Genomic DNA, 12,480 nt, shown 5'->3' on the forward strand with positions numbered 1-12,480 from the left:
CTGCTTTCTGAGGGACTGCAACTCCATCTAGAACAGGGACGCTCCTCAGTTCCTAAACCTGGGAACCATCCACCCATAGAGCCTCCATCTTGTCAAGATTCAGTCTCAGTTTGTTGGCCCTCATCCAAACCATCACTTGGTTCGGCCCCAGACCAGAACATGCTCAGGCACCAGACCAGAACATCCACAGCCTCTCTTGATCCAGATGTTACAGAGAAATAGAGCTGGCTGTCATCAACATACTGTGTTGACACCATGCCCCCAAACTCATGACCACCCCCAGTGTCTTCATATATATGTTAAATAGCAGTGTGTGTGTGTGTGTGTGTAGATTTATGTACTCTGCAGCATAATTGCCAGGGAGCCAAGGCACAGTCCCCCAGTGATACTTTATGGAACCATTCCTGCAAGTAGGAGCAGAACCAATGTAGCACATTGTTGCTGATTTCCAACTCACGGAGACCATACAAAAGAACACTGTGGTCAACAGTACCAAAAGCTGCTGAAACATCAAGCAGGACCAATAGAGGCACACTCCCTCTGCCTTTCCCTCCCACAAGAGGTCATCCATCAGGGCAACCAAAGCTGATTCTGTTCCCAAACCGGGCCTGAACCTAGACTGAAATGGGTCAAGATAAGCCATATCCTCCAAAAGCATCTGCAACGGCCCAGCCACAACTCTCTCAAGCACCTTGTCCATACATTGCATGCAGAAAGTCCCACATTCCATCCCTGACATCTCCAACAATGGCTGTGGAAAAATGAAATCCTGGAGAGCTGCTGACAATATTGAGCTAGGTGGACCAGTGGCCTGACTCCGTATAAGGTATCTTCATGAGTTCATAACTAGAATGGGTGGTGCTGAGGCTGGACCTTTGTGAGAAGGAGGACTAGGGATGTCAGAGAGATCCACTGCGGATTCAAATGAGGCCAGATTCCAAAGAATCTGGCCTCATTTGAATCCGCAGAGGATCGGGACCACTTACCTCTGCTTCAGGAGGACTGGAGGTGGAATGGCACTCAGCTGCTTCTTCCCAGCCAGAGCTGTTTGCCTCCTCCCTGAACCTGCTGATTGCCATATTTTTTTTAAAAAGGCAATCGGGAGGATGTGTCCATAGACTTAAATGCAAATAGAGTCATGAATCTTTTAGGGGTGGACGAAAGTCACTTACCTGTCCTCGAAGGACGTTCGCGGTAGGGGGGAGGTGCTTCGCTGCTCCCCCCGTGAAGTTCAGGCTGGGGGGGGGAGGCTTCCCACCTCGGCCCGGCCGAAATTCAGGCCGGGGGGGAGGCTTCCCGCCTCGCCCAGCCGAAATTCAGGCCGGGGAGGAGGCTTCCCACCTCGCCCGGCCGTGAACGCGAAAGTTAAAAAAACACAAACAAATGCCCCCTGAAAGGCTACGTGACGATTCACGTAGCCTATCATGGTTAGATCTGCAAAGTCAGCCGTGATAGGCTACGTGAATCGTCACGTAGCCTATCACGGGTGACTTAAAAAAGAAAAGAAAAGCGCGTACGCTAATGGCGGCCCCCATAGGGAGCCGCCATTTGCGTTCCTTATTTAGTCGCTGTAGTCTACGTAAATGTTTACGTAGACTACGGCGAAAATAAGGGCAATGCAAATAGCGTTGCCCTTATTTTCGCCGTAGTCTACGTAACCATCTACGTATACTACAGCGACCAAATAAGGAACGGGAATGGCGGCTCCCTATGGGGGCCGCCATTATCCGTACACTCTTTTTTTTTTTTTTTTTTAAGTCACCCGTGATAGGCTACGTGATGATTCACGTAGCCTATCATGGCTGACTTTGCAAATCTAGCCGTGATAGGCTACGTGAATCGTCACGTAGCCTATCAGGGGGCGTTTTTTTTTTCTTTCATTGCAATGGCGGTGGTGGCAGCCGTTCGAAAGACCGGCTGCCGCTCCCGCCTCGCTCGAACACCCGCCGAACCGCCGGCTGGACCAGCCACCGGGAGGGACATTCGGTGAAGGTAAGTCCCGTCCCGGGGGGGGTGCGGGGTGCGGGGGGGGTGCGGAGGATTTCTCCCCGAAACTTGTTCAGGGGGCCGAACACGTTGGCGCTCGGTCCCCCGAAGTTTCAGGGAGAAATTCTCCGCCATCCCTAGAATCTTGCGTATAAGTCTATTTGTCCATAGGCTTATACGCAAGATTCATGGCTCTATTTTGTGTATAAGTCTATGGGCACATATGATCAGCAGGATGATTCTGCGGAGCTGCCAGCTGGCTCTGGAGCACCAGCAATACGGCTGCCATTGCCGTATCGCTGGCTGAGGCCGTCTGACTCCAGAAGCAAATGGCGTCCACTACGTCATTTGCAGTCGCAAATCTCTTGGATTACACTAAATGCAGCTGTAAATGGTTGCATTTAGCTTGAACTAAGGGCTTTACTGCTGCAAATGGCATCTGCTTAGGGATGTACGAAACGACTTACCTGGTTCGTTTCGTATATCTGTGGTGGGGGGGAGGCGCTCCGTCCCTCCCCCTGAAATTCTCGATGGCTGGCTCTGCTCCATGGCAACTTCATGGAGACACCGGCCGGGGCAGCCCACAGCAACATCTGGCTGCTGCTGGGTTGCGCAGGGATGCAAATGGTGGCCGCCATAGCCGCCACCATTTGTGTCCCTTTTTTTTTGCCATGATAGGCTACGTAAATATTTACGTAGCCTATCACAGCCTCTGCAGGGACGCAAATGGCATCCCTGTGTTAGCCGTGATAGGCTACATAAGTATTTACTTAGCCATCACAGCTAAAATGGTGAAGCAAATGGCGGCCGCAGACGCGGCCGCCATTTGCAAAGCAGCGCGAACGGCAGCAGGTGAGTGCTCCATTTCGCGCACCATTCACGGGGTGGGGCGGTGGGGGGCTTCGTTCCACCATGGGTTTTGGGGGGCCGAATGCGCTGGCATTCGGCCTTACCGAGATCTGTGGTGGAATTCTCTGCCATCCCTACTTCTGCTACTCCATTTGCGTCAGTGGTTTTCACATGATAGGCTAGCCTTACAGTAGCCGTATCCCACAAAACTGGTTTGCCACAGGTCACCTCTAACTGAATCCACAGCGCATGGAATAATACTCCTGATCTGATCAATTTTATCCACAAAGTGCCTTGCCCAGCCCTCACAGGAGGCCTTAGAATACTCCAGAGGTTCCAGAGCAATTGGACTGACCAGGTTCCAGACCACTTGGAACTAGGGATGGCAGAGAATTCCGCCATGGACTCCAATGAGACTGGATTCTAAAGAATTCAGCCCCCTGGAGTCCGTGGCGGAATGGACCACTCACCTCCACCACCCCGCAAAGTTCTCACCAGCTGGATCCTACCTGCTGCCGGCTGGGTCCGGGTCCGTCTGCTCACTCGGCTGCCATCCGCTGCCAGTCTGTGGATGCAAATGGCATCTGGCATAGCAGATACCATTTGCATCCCTGCTCTTTGCCGTACTAGGCTTAGGGATGTACGAAAGTCACTTACCTCATCCCGCAGCTTGCTTTGCGGTGGGGGGGAGGCGCTTCGGTTCTCCCCCTGAACTTCAGGCCGGGGGGGGCGCCCCGCCTCGCCCGGCTGAAATTCAGGCCGGGGGGGAGGCGCCTCGCCTTGCCCGGCCGAAATTCAAGCCAGGGGGGGAAGCGCCCCGTCTCCCCGGCCGCGAAATACAAAGTGAAAAAAAAAAGACCACCTGTGATAGGCTACGTAACGATTTACGCAGCCTATCACAGCTAGATTTCCAAAGTCAGCCGTGATAGGCTACGTAAAGATTAACGTAGCCTATCACGGCTGACTTTGGAAATCTAGCCATGATAGGCTACGTTAATCGTTACGTAGCCTATCACGGGTGTTTTTTTTTTTTTCATTTTCTTTTGTAATGGTGGCGGCGGCAGCCGGTCGGAAGACCGGCCGCCGCCCCTGCCCCGCCCCGCCGAACTGCTGCTGGGACCCACCGCTGGGAGGGACATTCGCAGGAGGTAAGTCCCATCCCGGGGGGGCGGGGGTGCAGAATTTCACCAACAATTTCGGGGGGCTGAATGCGTTGGCATTCGGCCTCCCGGAGATTCAGGGAGAAATTCTCCGCCATCCATACTAGGCTACGGAAAGATTTACGTAGCCTATCGTGCGAAGGGACAGAGATGGAAATGGCATCCACTTTGCCAGACACCATTTGTGTCCGCAGACTGGCAGTGGATGGAAGTCTGGCAGCGGACGGACCTGGCTGGTGGCTCCACAGAGCGGATCCAAGTGGAGCCGACCAGGGAGGATTCCGGGGGGGCAGAATGGATCTCCCCCCCCATGGACACCCTGAAACAGACCCAGGTAGGGAATTCGTACACCCCTACTTGGAACAGCCTCCTTGGACAGCACTCTGTGGATGTGATAGAGGCAGCATAATATTCATTTTTTTGCTGCCTTCACTGCCATATGATAGGCTGAAGATACAGCTCTTGCCTGTGCCTGATCGTCTTTGGAGCGAGACTTCCACCACCGGCGGCGCTCTAGCCTTCTCACCTCCTGTTTCAGAGCTTGTAACTGCGGATTGAACCATGGTGCAGTTGGAGCCCTGTTCAAGGGCAGAGGGCATTTCGGGGCCACCCGATCTAATGCCCCAGTGATTGCAGCATTCCACCCACCCACCCACCCACCCACCAGGTCTCAACTGAGTGGCCGTTTGCATGCTCCAGAGAATCCCCAAGCGCATTGGTGTGTGCATGTGTTTTAATTTTTTATAAAATTATAAACCCAAATTATACGTGACAATTCCAATTTAGGGGAGTGCTCAAGGACAGGACATATTTGGAAATCAAGAGACAGTGAGGGTGTGGGTTGTAGATAGATTTATTAAAATACAGTCTGTTACAAGCAAAAGCCCATTTGTTTGAACTGAAATTGTATGTTCTTTGTGTAATGTTATGCAAAAAGGAACAAAGAGGAACTGTAATTTCAGAGTGTCTATTTTGATTCATTGTTGTTATTGTTGTTGTTGTTTACTATTGAAAATGGAATTAACACTAGCAAGATTCAAGCAAAACAGACCATCAAGACAAATCAGAGGATGTTTGGTGTAAGCTTCTTTTGTTGCTAGAGACAGACAGCTGGTGTTTAGCCTGAGGCTTGAAACAAGTGGACTTCAATGCAAGGATCAATGATTGCAATAGGCCACCAAGGATAGAGCAAGTCAAGGCTCATTACTTGCCTAGTGATGTATGAAACCCCTACCTGGCCCCGCACCAGGCAATCTGCGGTGGGGGGGAAGCACTCTGTCCCTCCCCCCGGAATCCTGCCCAGCCAGCTTCGCTCCGCGGCCAAGCTGCGGAGCTGCCAGCCGGCTTTGGCGCCCGCAGCTGGACATCCAGCCGCTAGGCAGCTCTGCAGGGAAGCAAATGGCGGTTGTTGTTGCTGCCGCCATTTGCGTCCCTGTAGTGAGCTGTGATAGCCTACATAAATATTTACGTAGCCTATCACGGCAGGGGGAAAAACCCCAGGGTACGCAAATGGCGGTAACTGCCACCATTTGCATACACTGGTTTCCCCCCCCCACCGTGATAGGCTATGTAAATACTTACGTACCCTATCATGCCCTCTGCAGGGACGCAAATGGCATCCCTGCATTAGCCATGATAGGCTACGTAAGTATTTATGTAGCCTATCATGGCTAGGAAGATGAGGAAGCGAATGGCGGCCAGGACAGCCGCCATTTGCAAAGCAGCACAGACGGGAGCAGGTAAGTGCTCCGTTTCGCCCGCCTTTTGTGGGTTGGGGGGGGCTTCATTCCGCAACAGATTTTGGGGGTCCAAACAGATTTGCCAGTGCATTTGACCTCACCGAGATCCATTGCGGAATTCTCTGACATCCCTATACTTGCCAAGAAAATCATGTAAGTAATCAGTTGGATTGGAGAAGGTCATCTTCACTTTACAAACTGCCCCCAAAGTTTTTTCTCCTTCTGATGTGCAAATTCAATCTCTTGACTTCATATTTTGTAGGGATGTTGGAGAATTCCCCCGGAGTCTGTGGTGGAATGGGGCAATCCCCACCACCACCCCGTGGAATCTCCCTGGGACGGAGCCTACCTGGCAGTGGCGGCAGCTCTGGCGGCAGCTCTGGGTCATCTTCCAGCTGCTGCCGGACTGCAGCTGCAAATGGCGGACACTGTAGCAGCCACCATTTGAATCCCTGCTGAGGCTGTGATAGGCTACGTAAGTATCTACATAGCCTATCATGGCTTGGCAGGGATGCAAATGGCGTAGTGGCTGCCATTTGCGTAGCTGCCTTTAGTGTGATAGGCTATGTAAATACTTATGTAACCTATTATGGCAGCCTGGAAGGACGCAAATGGTGGCTGCAATGATGACCGCCATTTTAGTAGGGATGGCGGAGAATTTCTCCCCGAAACTTCGGGGGGCCGAGCGCCAACGTGTTTGGCCCCCCGAACAAGTTTCGGGGAGAAATTCTCCGCACCCCCCTGCACCCCGCACCCCCCCAGGATGGGACTTACCTTTGCCAAATGTCCCTCCCTGCGGCGGGTCCGGCCGGCGGTTCGGCGGGTGTTCGTCGGGGGCAGGAGCGGCAGCCGGTCTTTCGACCAGCTGCCGCCGCCGCCATTCCAATCAAAGAAAAAAAAACAAAAATGCCCCCGTGATAGGCTATGTGACGATTAACGTAGCCTATCACGGCTAGATTTGCAAAGTTAGCCGTGATAGGCTACGTTAATTGTCACGTAGCCTATCACGGGTGACTTAAAAAAAAAAAAAAACGCATACGGATAATGGCAGCCCCCATAGGGAGCCGCCATTCCCGTTCCTTATTTGGTAGCTGTACTCTACGTAAATATTTACGTAGACTACGGCGAAAATAAGGGCAACGCTTATTTGCCCAGACATCTGGCCACTGGCTAGCAGGGACGCAAATGGTGGCAGCCGTAGTCGCTGTCATTTGCATCCCTGCAGTCAGCCGTGATAGGCTATGTAAATGTTTACGTAGCCTATCACAGCTGATTTAAAAGAAAAAAAAACACGCGCATACGCAAATGGCGGCGCCCATGGGCGCTGCCATTTGCATTCCTTATTTTGGCACGTCTTAGTCTATGTAAACATTTATGTAGACTAAGACGGTGAAAATAAGGGGAACGCAAATAGCGCAGCGTCTACGCTATTTGCGTTCCCCTTATTTTCGCCGTCTTAGTCTACGTAAATGTTTACGTAGACTAAGACTTGCCAAAATAAGGAACACAAATGGTGGTGCCCATGAGCACCGCCATTTGCATATGCGTGTTTTTTTTTTCCATCAGCCGTGATAGCCTACGTAAACATTTACGTAGCCTATCATGGTGTTTTTTTAAAAATCTAGCCGTGATAAGCTACGTAAATCTTTACGTAGCCTATCACTTTTTTTGTTTTTTAAACTTGGAAATGGCGGCGGCGGCAGCTGGTCGGAAGACCGGCTGCCGCTGCCGCCACCCTGCCGCTGGAGCTGCTGGTGGAGCCACCGCCGCCAGGAAGATCCACCCCTGCCAGGAAGATTCACCCCTGCCAGGAAGATCCGCCCCAGGTAAGTCCCGTCCTGGACGGGTGGCAGGGGGGTGGCGGGCCATTCCGCCACCGATTTTGGGGGGCCAAATGCACTGGCATTCGGCCTCCCCGAGATCCGTGGTGGAACTTTTGTACATCCCTACGCCATTTGCGGCCGTAGCAGCCCAGCCGCAGCCAGAACTCCAGCTGTGGCTGGCCCCAGCCGGCGGCTCCACGGACCTGCCACGGAGCAGAGCTGGCCAGAGAGGATTCCGGGGGAAGGGACGGAGCACCTTCCCCCCCCCCCACAGATGCCCCAGCGCGGAACCAGGTTGGTGTTTCGTACATCCATACTTTGAACTAAAAACAATTTAAAAAACCCAACAATAAAACAACATAGCTTAAAACGACTCAACTTGAAAACAATATACAAGAGTCAGCAAAGGAACAAGAGTTCTAAAATAGGAAGGCCTGCCAGAATAATAAAATCTTTAATGCCTGCTTAAAAATCTTCAGTGAGGTTAGCAGGCACATTTCAACCAGCAGGTCATTCTACACCTGAGGTGTGGCAAAAGAAAAGGTCCTCTAGAGTTCAGCTGCCAGTCTTACATTAAGCAGTGGCAGCAGAGAGCCCTCAGAGGACCTTAGGTGGCGGACTGGGATGCAGGGGAGAAGGCGCTCCATAAGGTACTTTGGACCTAGACCATGTAAGGCTTTAAAGGTAAGAACCAGCACTTTATATTTTGCTTGGAAACAAATTGGCAGCCAGTGTAAAGATTTTAAAAATGGTATAATGTAGAGGTGGCACGGGTGCATGATTCAGTCTGGGAATCTGGTGGACCTGCTCCTGCCTGCACCCCCAAGGCCTGCTTGCAGAGCACCTGCCTCTGTTCACCCCCTGCTCGTGCTTGGCGAATGGTCTACACCCACCCTGGCAGGCTTGTCGAGCTTTGCAGCTGCCATTTTCTGAGAAATAAAATGGTGATTGCAAAAATGCATAAATTTGCACACACACGAAAATGTGCATTTCTACAAATGTGCATATTCACGCTTGCAAAAATGTGCATTTTGTGAATGCGCATATTTGCATATGCGTGAAAATGCATATTTTATAAAAATGCACATTACCATACACACACTAATGTGTGCCTTTGCAAAAATGAGCATTTCACACATGAGAATATGCGCATTGACAAAAATGTGCATTTTTGCACATACAAAAACATACCCATTTTTGCTATTACCATTTTATGTTGTTTAGAAATAGTGACTGCCGAGGTCGAAGAGGCCACTGGTTTGAGTGCGGGCTGTTCACCAAAAGTGGGAGGGGCTCGAGCACAGTCCAGTGAGTTGGGGCAGGGGCTGGGCAGGAGTCCGGAGAACCCGGACAGGGGTGAGTTCACACATCCCTAGTATAATGTAGGGATGTTAGAGAATTCTGCCAAGGATCCCAAGGGGGCTGAATTCCAGTGAATTCGCCTCCCCTGGAATCCGTGGCGGAACGGAGCAACCCGCCCAACCACCCCACAAAAGCCCCACGAAACAGAGCCTACCTGGCTGTGGCTCCGGCTCTGGCTTCGGCTTAGGGATGTCGGAGAATTTCTTCACGAATCTCCGGGAGGCCAAATGCCAACGCATTCAGCCCCCCGAAATTGGTGGAGAAACGGTCTGCCATCCCCCCCGCCCGCCCCGGGATGGGACTTACCTTGGTCGAATGTCCCTGGCGGCGGCGGCTCCTGGCGGTGGTTCGGCGGTGGCGGCGGCTGGTCTTCCGACTGGCTGCCGCCGCCGCCATATCCAAGTGTAAACAAACAAACAAACAAACGTGATAGGCTACGTAAAGATTTACGTAGCCTATCATGGCTAGATTTTCAAAAACCACCGTGATAGACTACGTAAATGTTTACGTAGCCTATCACGGCTGACTTTGGGGAAAAAAAAGCATGTACACAAATGGCGGCACCCATGGGTGCCACCATTTGTGTTCCTTATTTGGGCAGGTGTAGTCTACGTAAACATTTACGTAGACTACGGCGAAAATAAGGGCAACGCTATTTTTTTTTTAAAGTCACCCGTGATAGGCTACGTGACGATTTACGTAGCCTATCAAGGCTGACTTTGCAGATCTAGCCGTGATAGGCTACGTTAATCGTCACGTAGTCTATCACGGGGGCATTTTTTTAAAAACTTTTTATTTCGCGGCCGGGCGAGGTGAGGTGCCTCCCCCCCGGCCTGAATTTCAGCCGGGCGAGGCGGGAAGCCTCCCCCCCGGCCTGAACTTCCCGGGGGGAGCAGCGAAGCGCCTCCACCCCACTGCGAAAAGCTGCGAGACCAGGTAAGTGACTTTCGTGCACCCCTATGCATCTGGGCCAGATCAGAAGCAACACTCCTCAATGCTATATAATCAGTTGCAGAGTCAGGCTGTGCCAGCTTCTCAGGCCTTGAGGTTTCCATTACCATACTGTAGTCGAAATCATTCATCTCTGATTCAGAATCAGACTCAGATACTTCAGTGTGAAGGCCCTCTGTGATGCTGGGCCATACCCCACAGGAGAACAGTAAGGAACAGAAACTTTGGCAAAAGAAATGCAAGCAAACAATAAGGGATGTAAGTCGAGATGGACGGGCACTCCCCCCCCTGTCTGGGTTCTCTGGATGCCCACCTAGCCCCTGCCCCCACTCGCACTCCCCCAGACCCATGCTCTAGCCCCACACTCACTCACCGAGCCACACACACTTATGGGGGGGGCTCCTCCTCCACCGCAATTGCCATGTGGTGAAAAACACGGTGATCGCAAAAATGTGCACATGAACTTATACACAAAATGGCGCCGTGAATTGCCCATGGACACAAGATTACAGGCGTAAATGGGTGATTTATGCCTGAAATCTTGCACATACGGGTGATTCACGGCACCATTCTGCATGTAAGTCCATATGCACGTTTTTGCTATCACCGTGTTTTTTCGCAACATGGTGACCGCGGTGGAGGAGGACAGGGCCTGGGTAAGTGCAGGCAGCTTGGGGAGCATGGAGGGAGTCAAGCGGGAGCAGGGGCTTGGCCAAAACAGCTTGGGGGGTGGGGATGCAGGTGTCTGCCAGACTCCCAGACTGAAATGGGTGCCGGCGCAATCCCTAGACATAATTGCCCCCATGTCCTGCTTGTGGGCTTCCCACAGGCCTCTGAATGGCTGCTGTGTGAAACAGGATGATGATGGACTAGAAAGCCTTGGGTCTGATCCAGCAAGGCTCTTCTTGTGAACTTTTGTCCTTATGTCCTTTGTCTCCCTTTGGACTGAATACTGCTATATTGTTTTGTTCTTCTCATGCATTTCTTTAAAACCTCATTTTAAACCATTCCTTTTATTGGATGTAGAAGTCACAGATGTCTGACATTTACACTGAAGTGAAATTCTTTCCAAACTGCTGACAATACCTTGTGGATCTGATCTCAGTTATGATGTCTAATATTTGTTTGAATCTTTGCCGTTTCCCTATGGAAATGTCTGTGTGGTTGCAATTGTTGTTGTTGTTGTTCAGTCGTTAAGCCGAGTCCAACTCTGCATAACCCTATGGACCATAGCACACCAGGCCCTCCTGTCCTCCGCTCTTACCCGGAGTGTGCTCAAGTTCATATTCATTGCATTGGTGATGCTATCTAGCCATCTCATCCTCTGCTGTCCCCTTCTCCTTTTGCCTTCAATCTTTCCCAGCATCAGGGTCTTTTCCAGTGACTTTTCTCTTCGCATTCAGTCCACTAGTCTAAATATGGGAATGCATCATCTTTCTATCTCTTAATTCTATCTAGCACCCTTCTCCTTAAACCCACTGTAGAATCTCATAGGCATTGAGGTTTCATCTTTAAAAACAAAATTAAAATAGAAAATGATTTTGATATAATTACATTTTCCTTTAACAACAGAGGTAGGCGGGGGGACCAAATTGAGAAATTAAACCAACCCCACAAAGTACTGTGATACGTTAATTATTTATAATTTGCTTTTTGCTGGTTAAAAAAAAGATACAGACAGGATTCCAGGGGGGAGGACCGGATCACCTCCCCCCCGTCAAGGATTCCGGGGGGAGGGATGGAGCGCCTTCCCCCCCACCACGACAAATTCCATGAAAAGGTAAGTGACTTTTGTACATCCCTACTCAAAACTAAGCCCCTACACATTGTAGCTGTGCCATGCAAGGGACATTTGAAGGGTAGGCAAGGGGTACAGAGATAGACATAGCTGCTAATTAGGGGTGCACGGTATTTGGATGAAGCACAAATACTGAACTGAAGTATTTGGACCCCCTCCAAAATGAAATGGATCTTGTCTGAAGTGCCCCAAAGTGAAGCAGGCTGTTTCCAATGCTTCAGACCCACTTTGGAGCTTTGGAATGTATTTTAACAGAGTCCCTCTGCTCCCAGCCAATTGATATATTACTGAATGTTTCCCAATGTCTCCAAAAAAAGAAAGCACTAGATGGGGGAGGGGGGGAGGGAGAGGAGGAGGTGTAGTTTGGTGACTGACAGCTGTAGCTTCCAATCAGGGAACGGCTTTATCAGGGCACTCCAGTCACAGTGCTTTTGGAAGGGACTTTGTAACACAGCAGAAGTTATTCTAGTGCTTTCAGCATTCTTTTGCAAGTTGACTTTCCTAGAAGCATTACAAGAGTTGTGGATATGTTGTTAGTTGTGTGACCTTCTTCTTCTGATCCAGATCAATATGTATTGAAAATTCTTTCCTAAAATCCAATCCCTTGCATCTTAATTATTATTTACTCTTGCTGTTGGTTGCTTGCGTCTCTCTTGAGTGTTACTTTCATGTACACTTTCAAATCTCATTGAAGTGTCTTCCATTCCATCAAGGAGGGATCACTAATGTTGGAAACCAAGGCAGTTTCTGTGAGGAGGGGCAGAGGTGGCAAGATCAGTTCTCTCTTCCCTGCAAACTATCAGATTTAAACA

This window comes from Heloderma suspectum, chromosome 3, assembly GCF_057233095.1.
Source record: "Heloderma suspectum isolate Gila_16-S chromosome 3, 16-S_ref, whole genome shotgun sequence".
NCBI lineage: Eukaryota > Metazoa > Chordata > Lepidosauria > Squamata > Helodermatidae > Heloderma > Heloderma suspectum.